The sequence below is a fragment of the Mesocricetus auratus genome, unplaced genomic scaffold (genome assembly GCF_017639785.1).
Source record: "Mesocricetus auratus isolate SY011 unplaced genomic scaffold, BCM_Maur_2.0 Super-Scaffold_100011, whole genome shotgun sequence".
In the NCBI taxonomy this organism is placed as follows: Eukaryota; Metazoa; Chordata; class Mammalia; order Rodentia; family Cricetidae; genus Mesocricetus; species Mesocricetus auratus.
The window spans coordinates 77,470,081-77,490,178 of record NW_024429195.1 but is presented as its reverse complement, the minus strand read 5'-3'; the positions used below and the strand labels follow the sequence as shown (position 1 = coordinate 77,490,178).

General features: G+C 37.6%; 1 protein-coding gene and 1 pseudogene across 12 annotated transcripts in view; both read left to right on the top strand.

Moving 5' to 3' along the window:
- Positions 1-20,098, top strand: part of Anks1b (ankyrin repeat and sterile alpha motif domain containing 1B) — a 1,010,332-nt gene that overhangs the window by 283,855 nt on the left and 706,379 nt on the right. The window lies entirely within an intron of this gene.
- On the top strand, positions 7,383-7,960 carry LOC101829238 (annotated as a pseudogene).

Genomic DNA, 20,098 nt, shown 5'->3' with positions numbered 1-20,098 from the left:
TAAGAACATTGACTGTTCTTCCAGAGGTCCTGTGTTCAATTCCCGGCAACCACAGGGTGGCTCACAACCACCTTGAATGAGATCTGGTGCCCTCTGCTGGCCCGCAGGCAGAAGGCTGTATACACACACACACACACACACACACACACACACACACACACAGTGCATTAGTCCTGGGGTCTGGCAAGCTGTGGCATGGTGGAGTGGGGTGGAGCAGCTTCAGAGAAAAATGAGAAGGCCCAGAGTGTCCAAGTTTAGACTTTGGCCAGCATGGAAAAGAACTCTTATCCATAGAAAGAAGGGAATGGTGAAGGTATTCTTAGTTCTGAGTTTGTAGTTGGATGGTTTAGAGTTCTGACTTGTCTGAATTAGGACTCAGAAGAGCTGGTGGGCATAGCAGTGCTGCATGGTGGAAATGCAGGTAAATACATGACCGATGATGGTAAACCAGCCACGCCAAGGATACCGGGCAGAGGGGGTTGTATGATACTTTATTAGAGAGAGAGAAGTCACTTACATGAGAAGTCGAAACTGAGGTCAGCACTCTGCTCATCTCCGACCTCGATCGCAGCCCCAAGAGAGAGTGAGCACCCCTTCCTCCTTCCCTTTATCTCCTACCCCCATGCACCTGTGACCATGCCCAAACAGGCATGGTCAGTGTTGTGTGTATGTGAGATCTCTCCCTACAATTCCCCTTTTAGTCTAAAGAAGAGATTTAGACTTGAAACGAAACTAAATTGTCTCAAACATATATAAGGTATATATACATAGAAGGTGATAAACAAATTATAATCTACCTATTTTCTCTGTGTGATGGTTCTTTTGGCTAGCCACCATCTCTTCTTTAGGTATCCACGTGTTCAGTATCTTTTTGTTGTTTGGAGATGGGTTTTCCTGTGAAGAGAAAAACAAAACACTTCCCTTTCTTTTTGTGGGGGTCTACTTACACATCGTAGAATATGACTTTGTAGATGAGCTGTTACCTTCCCTCTTCCCAAAGTTTCTCCTGTTTGATCGAATCTTGATCAGTTTTGATGGAATCCAAAGCTTTTCTCCTGTGGAAACAAAGGCAAACCCCCTTTCCAATGTAACCCATATCCTGGTTTCCAAACTGAGGTCATAACATCCTTGAAATACACTGGCTGATTTAGTTCAGAAGTTTTCTCTGTAGTCCAGTGTCTTTCTGAACCTGTTTGTCCTTTTCATTAGCATTAAGAAAGTTTAATGTTAATAAAGCATTATGTAATCTGTGTTTGGGGGTCTTTGTTCCCCCTGGGTGTGTATGGAACATTTCTTTTAAAGTGATGTTAGATCTTTCAACCACTGCTTGTCCTGTGGGATTGTATGGTATACCAGTAATGTGTTTTATGTTATAATATTTGAAAAAATGTTCCAATTTGCTGGAGACATATGCTGGAGCATTGTCAGTTTTTATTTGTGCAGGTACACCCATAATGGCCATCACCTCTAAGAGGTGTGTGATAACAGAATCAGCTTTTTTAGAGCTAAGAGAAGTAGCCCATTAGAACCCGAAAAACATGTCTATGGTATGGTGCACATATTTTAAACTTCCAAATTCTGGAAAGTGACACACATCCATTTGCCAAATTTTATTTCTATGAATACCTTTGGGATTATTACCTGCTGATAATGGAGTTGATTGTAGAATGAACATGTGGGGTAATTTCTAATTATTTCATTGGCTTCTTGCCAAGTGACAGAAAAATCATTCTTTAAGCCTTTCCAAATTACATGGTGTTTTTTTATGAATCTCTGAAGCTTCCAGCACACTTTCTATTAATAAACAATCAACAGCATCATTACCTTGTGCTAGAGGACCTGGCAGACCTGTATGGGATCTGATGTGTGATATATATATATATATATATATATATATATATATATATATATCCATGTATAGAGAGAGTTCTATTCCTGATAGTTTACTGCAATTGTATAAACAATGAATTTAATTAATAAATAGATTCAGCGGTCTCAATGTGTAAAACGACTCACCCTTCATATTGAGTAAGTAATTATATTGAGATCCTCTGTAAAATCCATAAGTACCATGAGAATGGAGTGCAACTCTGTCTTTTGTACAGAGTTGTAAGGGCTTTGAAGTGCTTTACTTTCATTTCCTGATTTATAACCTGCTTTTCCTGACTTGTTTGCCTCAGTGTAAAATGTAGAGACTCCAGAGATTGGCATTTTTCTTCCAGTATGTGCAAGGATCCAAATTGTATTCTTTATGAATTTGATTCTCTCTGTTTTGGAATAATTGTTAATAATCATTCCCAAAAAGTTATGGCAAGCCCTTTGCCAATATTCATTATCCTTCCATAAAGAGGAAATTTCTTCATTACTTAAAGGTATGATAATTTCTGTTGGGTCCCTTCCAGTTAGTTAACAAAGCCTCAATTTACCTTTTAAAATCAAATCAGAGATCTTTTCTATATATGTCTTCAGTTGTTTATTTTGTTTATATGACATAAATATCCATTCTAGTATGATATCTAACCTCTCTATCAAAATTCCTGAGGGGTATTCTCTAGATGATAAAATAACCAGAATGTAGCTAGCCTTGGGTCTACACGGTCCACATGTGCTTCTAGTATTCTCTTTTCTACTCATTCTAATACTTTTTCAGCCTCATCTGATAATATTCATCGACTATTTAAGTCTTTCTCTTCTTTTAGGGCCATTTTTAGGTGTTTTAAATAATGCCCTTCTACTCCAATAGTTGTAGTTGAGAAATTTCTCCTAGTAGGTATTTTTTTTGGTTTTTACGAGACGGGGTTTCTCTGTATTGTTTTGGAGGCTATCGGTCCAGCCCGGCCTCGAACTCACAGAGATCTGCCTGCCTCTGCCTCATGAGTGCTGGGATTAAAGGCGTTCGCCACCACCACCCGGCCTTTTTTTTTTCCTAGTAGTTTTTGAAGATCATTAAGAGTCTGGTAATGATCTCTCCTGATCTATACTTTAGCCACCTAATTTTCTGTAGATCTATTTTATAACCTAAAAGGTTAATAGAATCTCCTCTTTGTATTTTTTTCAGGGAAAATCTGTAATCCTCAACAAGTTAAAATTTCCTTTACTTCCTCAAACATCTTTTCCAACATTCCTTCTTTTGAATGAGCCAGCAGTATGTCATCCATATAATGGAAAATTATGGGATGCAGAAATTGTTTGCAAATTATTTCCAAAGTTTTTTGCTGGCATAAAGTAGGACTATTTTACCATTCCCTGTGGCAAAACCTTCCATTAAAATCTTCTAACTGGCTGAGAATTGCTATAGGTAGGCACTGTTAAGGCAACTTTTTCCCTATCCTTTAAGCAATCTTTTAGATCAATGACTATAATTGGCCATCCTTTAGGTATCAGAGAAGGTAATGTTATCCCAGTCTGTAGAGAGCCCACAGGCTGAATTACCGTATTGATGGCTCTTAGATCAGTAAGCATCCTCCATTTACCAGACTTCCATGCAGGAAAATTCCATGAACTGGTAAATTATTCAATATGTCCTACATTTAACTGTTTCTGAACCAGCTTTTCTAAAGTCTCTAGCTTCTCAGAGGTCATAGGCCATTGCCCTACCCAGACAGGTTCATCTGTTAGCCATTTAAGGGTAGTAATTTTGGTTCCTTTGTAGGTGTGGCACTAGCATCCTATTTCTGTACAGCTGTATGTTTGGAATCTGTTTTCTGTAGTGCTTTATAATAGTTTCTTCTACCACCAAGAGCTTGTTTATGATTCATATCTGATACTGGAGGAATGTTAATCTGGGTATTCCATAGCTGTAATAGATAGGACCCCAGAGATTTATAGCGATGTCTGTGACATGGCCTCAGTCTTACTCTTTGTCCTTTGGGCCCTATACAGTCAACCCATCTTGTGTTCTGTTTTACTTGAGATAGGGTTTCAATGCCTAAGAATGGAACGTTTACTTCTTGTAGGGGCCATCTTGCACGTCAGGATCTTTGAGTTATGATGGTGACATCAGCATTAGTGTCTACAATTCCAATAATCATCTTATTATTCACTTGAACTGATAATTTGAGTCTGTGATCCTGTATAGAAGTTTGCCAAAATACACATTTTTTTGTTTCATCCAGTTATGATTGGTTCATCCTCAGTAGCTAATCTATCATCCAGAGTGGTATTATATTTTGCAATAGGCAGTGGATCTTCTAATTATCCTGAGAGAAAATCGTCCTCCACTGTAACTGGGAATGACTGGTCCACTTTTGTCATGGGGGCCTCTTACAAGGTGTTTCCCAATTTTAAAGGGTTACCTTGTCTGTTTGTGGTTGACCTACATTCATTAGTCCAGTTTCGGACTTTGCCACATCTCCTAAATAATCCAGAAGGCTGAGGCCTTCTGTTTGAATCATTCCTAGGAGGAACATTATATCTAAGAATACTTTGCCTACAATTTCTTCTCAGATGTCCTATTGTACCACAGTTAAAACAGTTGGTATTTAGATGTCTTTTTAAACTTCTGAAGATGACTTCTCCTACCCAAGTTTCTATATCCTCATGGTTAAGGCATTTGGTATCTTGATACCTCTTCAGACCTTTAGAAATTGCCTCTCTTACCCAAGCTTCTGTCTTGGTCTTTATACTCAATATTAGCTGTATAGAAGACTCTTTTGTCCAATGGTGCTGATCCGATTTTTAATGGCCAAAGTACCTGTTTAAATTGTGGATTTACATTCTCATTAGCTAAAGATTCTATAAAGTATTTTCCTAGAATCTGAATCAGTTACCTGTAATTCTACTGCTCTGAACAATCTTTCCAAAAATTGAGTGAACTTCTCTCTTGGACCCTGTCCCACCTTGGTATAAGGTTCTATGTTCTCTCCTGGTTCATAAACCTTATTCAAAGCATTCAGACCTGCTGTATGGCACAACGACAAGATGTGTTCCTCTTGTGCAGCCTGAAGCTGTGGATCAGCATAAGCACCCTCATCCAGAATCTTGTCTTGGCGAGCTTCATAACCTTTCTTTAGGCCTTGAAGCTCCAGGGCCCTTGCTTCTTCCTTCCATAAAGTTCTCCATTGTATTTAAGACAAATTTTCTAGCACTGCTGAGATCAATTGACTCCAATCCTTTGGGGTCACCCTATTTGCACTCACCCAAGAATTCAGTAGCTCTCTGCCATAAGAGGAGTGAATACCATAAGAGCCAATGGATTGTTTGATTCCCTTCAGGTCCTTCATCTGTATCAGCTCCCACTGGTAAGTAACAAAGCCATTAGGATGCTTCTTCCTTGCTGGTTTTTCAGTCAGAGATACTGGGAAGACCATAGGAGATGGCTATATGCCATCTCCTATGAAAATCCCAAGAAATGGCAAAACTGATGTTTACCTTGCTGATGCTCCCAGGGGACTCAAAGCCAACATGACGGAGGGTTCATCTTCAATGACCTCTAAGCCTACTGTAGATGTGGCAGGAGCATTGAAGAGGCATAATGACTGCTATCTGGCATGGTTCATCAAGTTCCCAGGAGCTAAGTAGGACCTAAGCTAAAGACTGAACTCTGGAGAGAATAAAAGAGAGAAGCTCCAGGCAGAAAGAGATGTGAGGATGTAGGCAGACATCTGAATGTCTTCCAAAAAGCAATACATACCTGCATTCAAGTACAAAAGTACTTGAAAACTAAAAATGATTAAAATAGGATTGAGGTGTAGGTAGACAGCAGAGTTTGAAGGAACAGAGAATTCCTTTGGTTTCTCTCAAGTTTTTGTTTCGATTAGATTAGGGGGAAACCTGCTTAGAAGCAATTTTTGACCCAGTTAAGTTTTAAATTCCCTCCTGAGCTAACTGTGTCTCAGAAAGCTTGATTGATGTCTCCTGGGGCTAATGGCTCAGGCATTGTTTCTCAAAGCAGTGTTCTTTGGCCCAGAGCACACATCTATGAACAGTGACATGATGGTCACAGAGGCACCTGCTTGTCAGACCCTCAGGGTCTGCAGTCTCCCTGCAGCTTTCTTGTTCTCCAGTCTTTTTCTGGTGTTTTCCCCTTTCAACATTTACTAAATGTCCCCTGTGCTCTTACAGAGACGATAATCTCTTCTTTTAGCAGCCCAAAATTACTGTGGTTATGCGATGCAATTTTTGTAAAAGAAATGATGTAGTTTAGGCAGTTATAGGATGAAAAAGTTCTAAGGACCACTGGCTAAGATATTCTTTTTATTGAACAGAAAAATCCCCATAGAAAGATACATCTAAGTGAATTTTTTCCTTCAAAGCCTTTTGGGATTGGTAGTTCTCGTCAGCATGTATGCGTTCCCTAGCTCTGGGGTCCTCAGACTATTAGAGCACTGACCACTGTTGGTGATTTTAATAAGATAAATTTCTAAATTGGTGCACACGGTATCTAAGGAAAATTAACTAATTAGATGTGGTCTAGATGACTATAACTCATCATCAAGGTGTGAAGCATGAAAATTGGAGAAATAAGTCAGCAGACGACAGATGCTGACATCCACTAGATGCTAAAAGAGGCAAGGAATGAACTTCTGAAGCTTCTGAAGGGGAGTGGCCATTGGCACCTTGATTTATGCTGAGCCTACTAATCTTAGACCTCTGTCTCCCAGAGATGTGATGGAATTACTTCTGTTGTTGTAAACCAAGAAATTGGCACTAACTTGTTACAGAGGCTATTGCAAACTGATACAACTGCCATTTTCCTTATTTCCCTGAACATTTAGTGTTCTAACACATTTGCCCACAACCTGGAATGTTCCTCCTTTGTTTTCTGTCTGGAAAATCCCTACTTGTTTTCAAACCAAGAGCAAATCTGTGAAACCTTTGCTGACTCGGGCAAGCCAGCATGCTGTCCCAGCATGCCTGGTGTAAGTCTGTTGTCTTCAGTTTTCTGTGCATCCTTTATTTATGCTATGATACGAAAAGCAGGATAGCTGGTGGTTAGGGATACAAGCCACTTGATTCAGTTAGAGATGGTTGGAATGATAGTATGAGTTAGGTCTCTAAGTCATTTCCTTATCTGTAAAATGGTAATGATAAGGTCCCTGTTCCTTGTGAGGATTAACTGAGATAATCCATGTAAAGATTAGATCTGGTAGGAAGTATGTGCCCAGCAAGTGTTAGCTTCTTGCTCTTAGAAAACTTTTATAATTTTTTCTTAACTAAGCCAGAAACTTTTTGAAGGAAAAATGAATTATTTTCAAGGAAATGTCAACCAATATGAGGGTGGCAGTTAAGTAGTATATAATGGATAATGACTAAAAATGAGGTTTTTACTATAGGCCTTGATAATAATTATTATCTTATGTAGAACTCTTAAAGCTTCCAGTTTTGGGTTTTTTTCATCTTTAAAAATATGATTTTGCCCTTTTGCTGCTGTGTCCTCAGCCATGAGTATGCTGAGGCTACAGAACAGGCTTGCCTCTAGTGTCCTTCACTGTGGTAAAAAGAAGGTCTGGTTGAACTCTGATAAGACCAATGAAATAGCCAATGCCAACTCCCTTCAGCAGATATGGAAGCTGATCATAGATGGGCTGATCATCGGATGCCCATGACTGTCCATTCTCGGGCTTGATGTTGGAAAACCACTTTGGCTCACTGGAAGGGCAGGCATATGGGCATAGGGAAGTGGAAGGGAACTTCCAATGCCAGAATGCCCGAGAAGGTGACCTGGAGACGAAGTATGCGGACCCTGCATCGACTTCTCAGGAGATATCGTGAATGTAAGAAGATTGACCACCATATGTACCACAGCCTATACCTGAAGTTCAAAGGGAATGTCTTCAAAAACAAGCACATGGAGCACACATACAAGCTGAAGGCAGATAAGATCTGCAAGAAGCTCCTGGCTGACCAGGCTGAGGCTCACAGCTCTAAGGAATCATGAAAGCGCCAGAAGGAGTGTCTCCTGGCCAAGAGGGAAGAGATAATCAAGACTCTGTCCAAGGAGGAGGAGATCAAGAAATAAAACTTCTCTCATGTTGGTTCATAGTGGGCGGCCTGTGGCCTCAGGTGGATCAGTCATTAAAATAAAACAAGCCTTTAAAGACTCAAAGTTCACTTGTTTGGTTAATGTTACCTCAAGGTATTTTATGTTGTTTGTGGCAATGATAAAGGGTGATGTTTCTCTGATTTCTTTCTTGGCCCTTTTATCATCTGTATATAGTAGGGCTACTGATTTTCTTCAGTTTATCTTGTTTCCTGCCACTTTGCTGAAGGTCTTTATCAGCAGTAAGAGTTCCCTGGTAGAGATTTTTGGGTCTCTAATGTAAACTATCATATCATCTGCAAATAGTAAAAGTTTTATCTCTTCCTTTCCAATGTGTATCCCCTTGATCTACTTTTGTTGTATTATTGCTCCAGCTAGAACTTCGAGTACAATATTGAAGAGGTATGGAGAGAGTGGACAGCCTTGCCTTGTTCGTGATTTTAGAGGAATTGCCTTGAGTTTCTCTCCATTCAGTTGATGTTGACTGTTGGTTTGCTGTGTATAGCTTTTATGATGTTTAAGTATGTTCTTGTTATCCAAGATCTCTCCAAGACCTTTATCATGAAGGGGTGTTGGATTTTGTCAAAGGCTTTTTCAGCATGTAGTGAGATGATCATGTGATTTTTGTTTCTCGGCTTGTTTATATGGTGGATTATATTCATGGATTTTCGTATGTTGAACCATCCCTGCATCCCTGGAATGAAGCCTACTTGATCATGGCGGATGATTTTTATGATGTGTTCTTGGATCCGATTTGCCACCAACTGTCAAGAGCCTCATGGGGGAAGCCTGGGGAGGGATTGACACAGGTGTCTCATTGTGGCTAAACACTCACTAACATTTATTCTCTGCATTTTGATCCGTTGTGAGTTTCTGCATTAACTACTGTTCATTGCACAAAGAAACTCCCATGTTGCGATCTAAGAGCTACACTAATGTATAGAGTTTAGAGGGTATTCTGTTATTGTGTCTGCAAGGGGGTCTTATGGACATAGACTCAGTATCTCTTCTTGATAGGGACTTAATATTCTTTGACTTTGTATATAATTAGAAAATTCTACATTTGCTTTGTTCTAGTTTGACTTTATTTGGAGTTCACAGGTAGACTATCTGAGGGACTAAAAACTTAACCAAACTTAAGAAAATGTATTCATGCCTGTGACTCATTTGTATGGCTTTGCAATCACAGAAGGTAAGAGGTAAAGAACATTCAGTTTTATCAAACACAAGTATTCAGGATTGCTGATTGCTGGATACCTCATCATCTGCCTCAATGTCATTTTACAGGACCTGCTAGAAAAATGATTGATACCATTCATGGGAAAATCTCTTGTGTTAAAATCATCTTTGTGGAAATTCTTCTAGAATAATAGTGGTCATTTTTCCCCCTGAGGAAACTTAAAAATAGTTATACTTTCTATTATTGCAATGCCTTTCAAAGACAATGAAGTCACTGAGAGAATGTCTTACATGATTGCTTTAAAAATCTGAAGTATATTGAAGGAACACTTGATAAACTGAAGAGTAGAATACAACCTTGAGCTTTGTTTAGTTGGATCTCAAGAAAACTCTTTGTTCATAGAAAGAATATTCAGATTTTCTAAAGCCACTTGATAGAAGATATGATTTAGCTGTGTGCCGTGGTTCTCTTCAATGCTTTCATAGAGTTCTCAGTAATTCATTTCCCAAAGGAGTTAGATGTTGTGACTGTCACTGATGTAAACCGTGTGTACATATACTATGCACAAAACATGTATTTTGTTTTAAATTTTATTCATTTATTGGTACTGAACGGCATTACAACAGCAAGCATAACTTTTAATTAGCACATTTTCACGACTTTTTTCTTTTAATATTAGTCTATGACAGTGGCCACATAAAGAAAGTCTCTTGGACTGCTTAGTTAGACTATGGCAGTGCTCGTGTGTTAAATTGAACACAATTAGTCTTATATTTTCTATAATGAGATGATTCATAATAATATTGAAAGTGTTTTAAGGACAGAGATTATGTATTATTGAGTTTTTAATATCTGCACCAAGCAGACTACCTGGTACATCATTAGTCACTAGGGGAATACTTCAGGAGCTACAATTATAATGTATTTTTAATGGATATAATAAAAAAGACAATACCAAGTGTTGGCAAGGGTACAGAAAAGCTATAATTCCCATTCATTATTGGCAGAAATGTAAAATTACAATCACTTTTACAAGACAGTTGTGATTGCTTAGAACTTTAAATGTACCCTGTGACTCAGCAGTCCTACTCCAGGGTTTCTACTCATGAGGAATGAGTCTGTTCTTTGTTCTCCAATGTTCTCTAATACCTGTGTAGATGCACACAACACATAGACAATTTATTCTCTTACTTTTCCCAAGGCTTAGGCCACAATTAATGATCTATAGACAAGAAAGACAAGGTAATACTGATGGTTTTATATGTTGGATTTTTGTTTGGGTAATATTTTAGCCATTAGAAAATTGATAATTTGGGGTAATATCTAATGTGTGTATTTGTATTATACATAGGTTCATTTGGTCACATAATCATGGAATCACGGAACTTTAAAGTATACTTTAAATATTAAAATTCACAAATAAATATAAAGTTACTGTAGTATTCCCTTTCCCTTTCCAAATTTGTGTGCCTTGTAACCCTGAATGTGATTTTATTTAGCAATAGACAGACTTTTGCAAATCGAAGTATTGAAGGTATAGACATACTGGACTACTATGAGTTTCAAAGACAGTGTGGCTTGAGTCCTTAAGCCAAGAGAAAGAGACAAAGAAATGCGCACAGGAAAAGGACCATGTAATAATGGAGGCAGACTTTGGGTTTATGAAGCTTCAAGTCTGAGAGCACCAAGAATTATTGTTGGCACTGGAAGTGAGGAGGAAAGAAAGATCTTCTTGTGGAACATTTAGGGATCTTAGAACCCCAAACTGTGAGAGAATACAGTTAGTGGTACTATATTACAGTAGTGCTAAGAGTCTAACACATGGACTGATCAAAATAAGATATAGATGTTTTAAATCAATGACATCATTAAGTGGTTTTATTGGCACAGTCATTTTTAGGTTTCAATTTTTACACAGTAATTGACTTCAGAGTTCAGCATCACACATTTCACAGGTGTCCTAGTCTGTCTGAACTGAAATGATGGCATCTACTAAATAACCAGTGTGTATTGACCACTGATCCTTAGGAAAACTGAATCTGTGATTCAGAATGCTGTGGAAAGAGTTGTCTGTGACTGTTCCATGAGTGGTAGAATTGAGAAGTAGATGCTTGTGGATTTTAATATCATAGAGGATGTATGTCACATATGTATTTTGTTTAAATTTTATGAGCATTTAGGTGTTAAAAGTTTTATATATGTACATTTTCATTCCTGATGTATTTCTTGAAGATTTGTTTCTTTAATACAGTGATTCTCAACCTGGTAGTTGAAGGAGTCTTTCACAGGGGTTGCTAAGATCATCAGAAAGCATAGATATTTACATATTGATTCATAATAGTAGCAGTATTACAGTTATGAAGTAGCAATGGAAACAATTTTTGACTGAGGGGAGGGGTATGGGGTCATCACAATATGAGGAACTGAATTAAAGGGTCACAGAATTAGAAGGCTGAGAACCAGTGCCTTAGTGTAAATGTTAATTATATAGTTTAAAGATCTGGGACAGTTTAGTTGTCTGTGGCAGTGCTAATCTGTCACACTGAATGCAGTTATTTTTGTATTTAGTCAATTTTGTAATTAATTAGTTATAATATTGACAGGTCTTTCTCTCCTTTCTTTCTCTCTTCCTCCCTCCCTCTTCTCTCTTTCTTCTCCCCCTCCCCCTTCTCTTATGAGACAATACGTACAATTAGAAACAAAACCTCCACCACTGTGGACAATGTGATAAGTCGTGGGTGGGAGACTTCATTAATTCATTGAACAAACTCATTTTGAATGCAGTTATGTAGTTTATAAATAGCAACGGCCTCAGAAGGACACTTTCTGCCCCAAAGGGCATTACAGGCCAGAAGGAGAAGATCTTTTGGACAATGTAGCAGTCAGGCCATGTGCGAGAAGCTGCAGTGAGCTCTAGATGGAGGCTGAAGAGGGCTGGGTCGACACCAAGAAGGAAGCTGGGACAGATGCTGGATTTTGGAAAAACCATGACAGAAATACAGTGAGATTAGACACCTAGAACTGTATGATAGTTCTCCTCTCTCCCTCCCTCCTCCTCTTCCTCCTCCTTCTCCTCCTCTTTCTTTCTTTCCTTCCTTCCTTCCTTCCTTCCTTCCTTCCTTCCTTCCTTCCTTCCTTCTTTCTTTCTTTCTTTCTTTCTTTCTTTCTTTCTTTCTTTCCACAGAGTTTCTCTGTGTAGCTCTGTAGACCAGGCTAGCCTCAAATTCACAGAGATCCCCTTGCCTCTGCCTCCTGAGTGTGGGATTAAAGGCACGTGCCACCAATACACAAATTGACAGGAGTTTTTAATTCTGGAAAAAATGTGCTTTTACACTTTAAGCATTTAGAATGAAATAATAATCTTAGTTTTTTCATTAGAAGAAAATGTACAAGATATGTAAGCAACTGAAGTTATATTTTTTTACTGTTTATCACAGGATTGTAATAACACCAGAATATATTCCCATTTGAGTTCATTAGCAATAGTGTGTCTGTTGCAATAAGTGAACAAACTAGTAGGGTCCTTCTTGTGCTAGAACTACAATGTTGTCTGCTTCAGAACCTAGAGTATTTGCAGTAAAAGCAAATGGTTATTCTTAGCTTTGTGTACTCTTCACGCTGGTCTCAGAAGTTGTTTCCATTTAGTTAAATTATCCGATAAGTTAAATATTAATGTCTTTATTGCATTTGAATCAAGTTTTGACTTACTGTTATGTGATCTGCCTAAGAAGTGGTACTATTATTTCTTCTCAAGTCTGCGTCAGAGTCTGTCCTTCAGGAAAACCATGTGGCTTTTCTTAATTTAGAATGGTTTTAATAGTGTTGACATCACTGGATCTTAGGTAACTTGTTCCAGTTTGAATCCTGACTTGCTGTTTATTAACTCAGATCCCATGAACATTAATTTTAAATGCTATGTGCACTTGTCACAGGCTTTAAGTGTAACAGAGTGCTCTTAACTCCAGGTACAGCATTGTCCAGCAGAGGTCTAGTAGTACTCATTCATTGGCATAGTTACAACTTTATATGATTGCTTGAACGTACCTCTCTATTTCTTGTGCTCCAAGTCTATGACAACCATTTTTACTTCTGGATTTAACTAATTTGAAGTCTGTATGTAAGAGGGACTATGCAGTTTTTCTCCCTTTATAGTAGTTGGATTATTTCACTGTGTATCTTACAGTTTACCCATGTTGTTGTAGTGCAAGATTTTCTTATAAATGCTAAGTATTTCCTTTGTGCATGTTCACATGTGTGTGGGCATCACATTTTCCAATATAGTCTAAATGGCATATTAATAGTTATTTAGGTTGTTTGAGTTTCTTGGCTATTATGGCTAATGTTTCAGAGTCCCTGCATGTATTAGTATATTTATTTGGAATAAAATAGCCAAAAGTAGGATGGTTATATCATATGGTAGTTCAAGTTCCAGATTTGGAAAAATGTCAAGACATTCTCCGTATTATAGTCTCGCCGGCCCTGTGCAAATGTCCCGTCTTCACCGATGCTTCCATTTCATCTGTAGTAATCACAGTTAATTAGCTACTTAAGCATTTCACAGACATTTATTCATTTAAATTCTGTAGCAACTCTAGAAAATAGAGAAATAGTCACTTTTTATACTTGAGGAAAATGAGATTCAGACAAGTTTAAATAACTGCCCCTAGTCACAATCTCCCAAGTGTCGGACTTAGGCTACAGCGCTTATGCCTGTGAACAGAACGGCCTTTCGTGGGATGGAGGCAAATAGAATGTATTATGTTAGCTGGATATTAGAATAAATGATGAGTTATAGGCGCTTTGCTGAAAACGATGAAAGAAAGGTTAGTTATTATGGTTGCTTTTCTTTTACTATTAAGGAAATGTCAGGGTATACATTTTCCTTGTAATAAGTTTTGTGGAATTTAAATGCTGTTATCACATCTTAATGCTACTAATGTATTTCTTGAAGTCCCCTTTGAAGCAAACTTACTTATTTGTTTAATTTAATGGGTGAAGCTAAATACAAAACTGTATTACTAGCCTAGTGATTCATGTTTTATAATTATATCTTGCTGCTGGAGTTGTTTTAACTAAAGATTACTTGTGAAAGCTAATCTCTTATCAATATGCTAGTATTTAGTAATATTCTTGAGAAGAATTTTTAATTATTTTCCAGTAAATTATTTACTGTTGTGTGGTTTTATTGCAGAGAATATTGGCTCTCCTTTGTTACCTACCTATTTAATGAATGAGATACTTTTAGATATTTTCATATAAATATTCTCATTAAGCTTCTGTGAAAAATTCTGGCTGGAGTTATTGGTGGCCTTTAACAACTAAAGTTAATGTTTTCTTTGATAGTTGTAATATGATTTCACTTCGCGAGAGTCTTCATAGGCCACCATAGTCTCTCTCTTCTTCCCCGTCCCCGTCATTTACATCCAGACCACAGTTTCCCCTCCCTTCTCTCTTCCTATTCCCTCACTCCTCCTCTGTTTCTGTACAGAAAGGGGCAGGCCTCTCATAGGTATCAACAAAGAATGGCACATCAAGTTGCAGTAAGACTAAGCACCTCCCCTTGTATTAAGGCTGGGCAAGGCGACCCAGTATGAGGAATGGGCTTCCAAGAGCCAGTCAGAGTGCTTAGGGATGGTCCCTACTCCCCTTGTTAGGAGTCCCACAATAGAGCTTATCATCATCTCCATCGTCGTCTTCTCTTCCATACTCTCCTTGTCTTTCTCAGAGGCTTCTCTGGATAGACTGTCTTATATGTGGTAGTTTAATTTCTGGGAAATGATAAAATGAAAATTCAAAATGACTCTCACTCCTGCTTTCATTTCTAGTCACAATTCAGATACTAGGTTTGTTTGATACACCTGGGTTGTGGGCAATTAGAGGCTTGAAATGCCTTCACCACCCAGTAGTCACTAATGGTCAGTTTCCTTCCATTATGCTTTGCCATGTCAGGACCACACATATCACCCTGACAGCCACAGAAGGGCACATACATCTTCCTGCCCAGGAGCATTTCATATACATTAGCTTAATCCCCACCAGAATTCTAATTGTACAATTTTGCTAAAATGAACAAAACTAAGATCATTCAGAAAGGGAAAATCTTAGCTGGCATTGCATTGTTTTAGAATGAGCAGGGTTAACGTTAAAAATAACATGCTGTCTTTTTCACAGAGGATCTTTGGAAATATGATCCAATTTTCAATCCGGTTGAATATTAGTTTAAATAACAATATACATTATTTGTTCAGGTTTTGAAACATCATGACAAAACCCAAAATATTGCCTAAAATTTAATTTAATATTTCAGATAGCATCAACAGCATGGGGGAAATATTGTTTAATTGCTTAGAATTTAGTTTTGGGTTTGAGAGTCTGTGTTCTGTTTGTGTAGGAATGTGCAATCTGTTGGCTTTGATTAGGGATGGCGTCTTGTGACTGTGAGTATGCTTGGTGTCTCTTTCTTCCTGAGGATCCCCAACAAAGGTGTGCCAGTGCAGTGAAGCTGAGACTGTTCTAACCTTTGAGATGAGAGAAAATAGTGTTGAAAAATAATAACCTTTGTAGTGACCAGCGTAGCATTCCTGAGTGTTTGAGGATCAGATGTTATTTGTGGTTTCTTGAGAGCTTTCCATGTTGAGATATTTATGGCAAAAAGAAATATTCTTGAATGTTAGTTGCTACTGGATGGATGAACAGTCTTAAGAATTCTGCTATACCATGAAAGGAAGGTTCACTAGAAACAGACTTTGTTTACAAGAATAGATTATTATTTTAACCAACAGAGAGTATATGAAAATAACACTTGTAATAAGTCTGAAAACTGTTGTCATGGTTACTTTGATCATTAGATTATCACCCCCTCCCACACCTTTCTCCATCCTGGAAAGAAAGCAAAACATGTCTCTTCCTTTGTAGAATGATAAATGATATCAATTTATCTCAATTCAACTCTAAAGTACTTTATCAAATGAGATACCTTCTTTAATAAAGATAATGTCTAGAAGGAAATTTCATAATTCTTGTGGAACTCTGTGAAGTTATTTGAATAATAGCTAGTCATCATATAATAAGATCAAAATGGCAGGATTTGATGGTTCCATTATTATTTATGGCCACTTATTAATTGCTTAATTTCATATGGGGGCATGACACAATCTAATGCTATAGAAGGTATGAAACAGAGTAAATAAAAGCTATGTTACCTGAAAGAACTAAAAACTGCAAGAGGAAATGTCCACCATTGTAGATCAGAGCGTTTGGTTTTCCCTGTTTTTCAGCATCTCAGTGTAATGGAGAGAGGTTCAGCATAAGAAAACTAATGTGCAGAACCAAGGTCATCACCAGGAAGTTAGAGTTTGAAATCTGTTTTGCTTAGTGTTGTTTCTGTGCTCACCACAAAATATACTAACTGGAGAAAAATTTGAACAGTGTGTTATTATAAACCCTTCGGCAGGGGGTGGTCACTGTCCACGTGCACGGTGTCTTTTGCCTATAGTGATCTTCTACTTGGTGTCATCTTCCAGGTCCTCTTAATCCATCTACTTCTCCTTCATTCTTGGGGTCACGTTTTCAGCAGTGCAGTCTCTCACACATAAAGCTGTCTAAATTGCTATTGTACCTGCTACTCAAATGTGCGCATTTAAAGTCGGATTTCATTTCAGTTCATGAATTGCTATGATTTTGTACCCCATGAAAAATGCTGTGGGTAAAAGGGGTATATATAGTGCAATAAACACCATCTCATTGTGTTTCCAGTGGCCTTATATATTAATATGCAATATTCAGCATATTATGTCAAGGTTAGTGTTCTATTCTAGTAACACCCTTCATATTTTTTCTTCTGAGACTTTTAAAGTTTGATTTCAGTAAGTTTTATATTCATTTGTTTTGTTTTTAGTTCTCATGGCAATAGCCTTGTGCTACACAACCAATATGCATCATGCAGTTTTCAATTGTTATGAAACATAATAAAATCACGAAGGTATAAATCTTTTTATGTATAGATTGACAAATTATTTGCCCAAAAAACCTGTACTTCATTAAAAGACACACTAAGTAATTTTATTGAGTTTCGAAACTAACAGTGTATACAACATAATGAGAGGCTTTCAGAGCAAGGACAACGAGGTTGAAATTACTAAAAGCAAGGTGAGGGGGGCTTTCAGAGTCTTAAATGGGTGATTTGAAAGCTATGATTGGACCCTGTCTCAGCGACAAATATATCCGGAGTTAGCTGAGTGAGTCTGGAGCCTTAAGCACTTCTGTTTCCTGCAGGCCCTTTTCCACTATCTTTGTTCATCTTCAAAAAGGGCTTTTGTAATATGAATACATTTTTTTGGTTTCCCTCCCATCTCTTGAATTGCAGAAGATCTGAGAGGTATTTTTCTATACTTTCTATGTTCAGATCACCCCATGAACTATTTCTTAACTACAACCCAAATATTCCCATTGTGGACACAGCATTCTTTTCAGGAGAGTCTTACTGCTTCTGTTTTGTGCCAGGGGACAATGAGGAGCAAGGCTTATTGGCAGATGCATCTAGTACTATCTGATATATTATTTGATGAAATAGGCATGGGAATGCAAGACGTCATAAGTGGGAGATTGGGAAAATATCTTAGTTAATATTCCCTGAATACCATCCCTATTCAGTTCTAACTAGGTGGGGTGTTTGGGAATTTATCATGACACCAAGTCAAGGTGAGCTGAGGGTAGATGCAACTAGAGACAGGTTATATACTCGGGGGTCATATCTCAAGCTAACCACTTAGGGTGGGATATGTTTCACTAGAATGTCTTGAAACTCCAAAATAACTTGTAATTTTTCTTTTAAAAATCCCTCAAAAGGTAATTTTTACTGGTGGTTTGCTGGAAATATCATTTTTATGTATAAAAGATTCATTTTTCTCTAAATACAAATTACTAGTAGCCCTCTATTAATCATCATAGGCTTTCTCTGGGAGTTCAGGAGTCCTGTACAAAGAAGAACAAAATGGATTATTTCCCCTTTGTAGAATGTAGATGAATCTTTGGTATAAATCATGTGAAGTAATATTGAGTAACCATGCATCTTATTAATTCCAGGAGTGTTTAGCTCAGAACATTTTTATGTGCACCATAATTTATCTTCAAGACTTAGTCTAGCATTCTGCTGCTCTACATCCAGAGCTGACACCTTCAGCTATCTGTTCTTGTATTTTGCATTCTTTCAGTGTATTTACTCTTAACATCTCAAGAGTGTCCTCCATAGAGAGAGCTAGGTAATGTGGAGTAGCTTTGTCGATCTGACTATATACTTCATAAACCAATGATGAATGACTACTTAATTCTAACCACTTTCAGCCTTTGTCTTTTATAACACATTTTCTTTTTTTGGCTCTTATTGCTTTATTGAATGACTTCTTTATCATTTCAGTTCCTGCCTTTTGATATTCACCTCAATTTATTTCATAGATTCAGCTATTTCCACTTGGGTCCCCTCTTTCAGGTAAAGATCCTATTTGAAACTCCTTACGGTGTAATTATTTCAGTCTGGATACAGCAGAAGTTCTTAGTCTGACAACATGACTGAATGAGAAACTTCTTGTATATTCCCATGAATTGTCCTGTGGCGATACCACCCACCACTCTGCCACTAGAATTCTTAGCTTTTTCACTGATCTGCTATTTGCACTGATATGCTATCAGTGTTAGATTATTTTCTCTTTACTGAGCTGAGAAGTAGATTCAAAACTTTGTCAGCTATAATGATTTAATTTGCTAACATAAAAAACACTGAGTGCCAAATGCAGAGGTTAGAGATAATATATGCATTGTGGTTGTTTGAATGAGACTAGCTTCATAGTATTAAATTTTGTGGATAAAGTAAATTTTGATATTTTAGGGTTTTTTGGTCAGTTGATGAATATTTGATTAACTTTTGACTATTATGAACAAAGTTAACTTGTAAATTTAATTAACAAGTCTTTTTATGGAACCAATGTTTGTTATTCTCTTGGGATAATACCTACATGTTCAATTATGATCCGATATTATTATGTCTAAATTTATGAGACTAGTGGAATGTTTTCCAAAGTAACAATAGCATTTTGGACTTACACCAGAAAAGAACAGGAACTCCAGTTTCTTCCCAGGATTTAGTACTGCCCATCTTCTTATCTGGGGCTCTTCTGAAGGGTGTGTTGATAATGTCTTTTGAGTTTTCCTAGTGACCAATGATGGTAAGCATCTTTACTCATGTTGAATTGCAATAAGTGTATATTCTTGAGTACTATAACTCTGTTTTTGAGACCAATGGATTTCTTGTTGTCACTTCCATACATATGCACATCATGCTTCCCTCTAGACCAACCTTAGCAAATACCCTCTTCTGCCCTCTCATCCTGTTCCTCAATTCTCTTTCCTATTAGCTGCTCTTCTTCTTTGAAACTGTCATATATGCTTGTCTGTTTTTAGATTCTTCACATGAGAGAAACCATGATACGCTTGGCTTTTCCATATCTAACATGTTTCATATAACATGGTGACCTCCAGTTTCTTTTTTCTGCAAATGATACAATCTCATTGTTCATTATGACTGAATAATAAATACTCTGTTGTGAATACACAAACCATATTTCCATTACTCATCCATTTGATGCCTGTAAACTAGGCTGATTCCATAGCTTAAGTTGGTCTTTTTTTGTTTGTTTGTTTTTTGGTTTTATTTCGAGATAGGGTTTCTCTGTATTGTTTTGGAGGCTGTCCTGGAACTCGCTGTGTAGACCAGGCTGGCCTCAAACTCACAGAGATCTGCCTGCCTCTGCCTCCTGAGTGCTGGGATTAAAGGCGTGCGCCATCAACACATGGCCAGTTGGTCCTTTAAAATCAGCCAATTTTTTCTCTGGTTAGAGCAATTACTTACATTTTAAATGAAGATGGTCTGTCAGATGTATGTT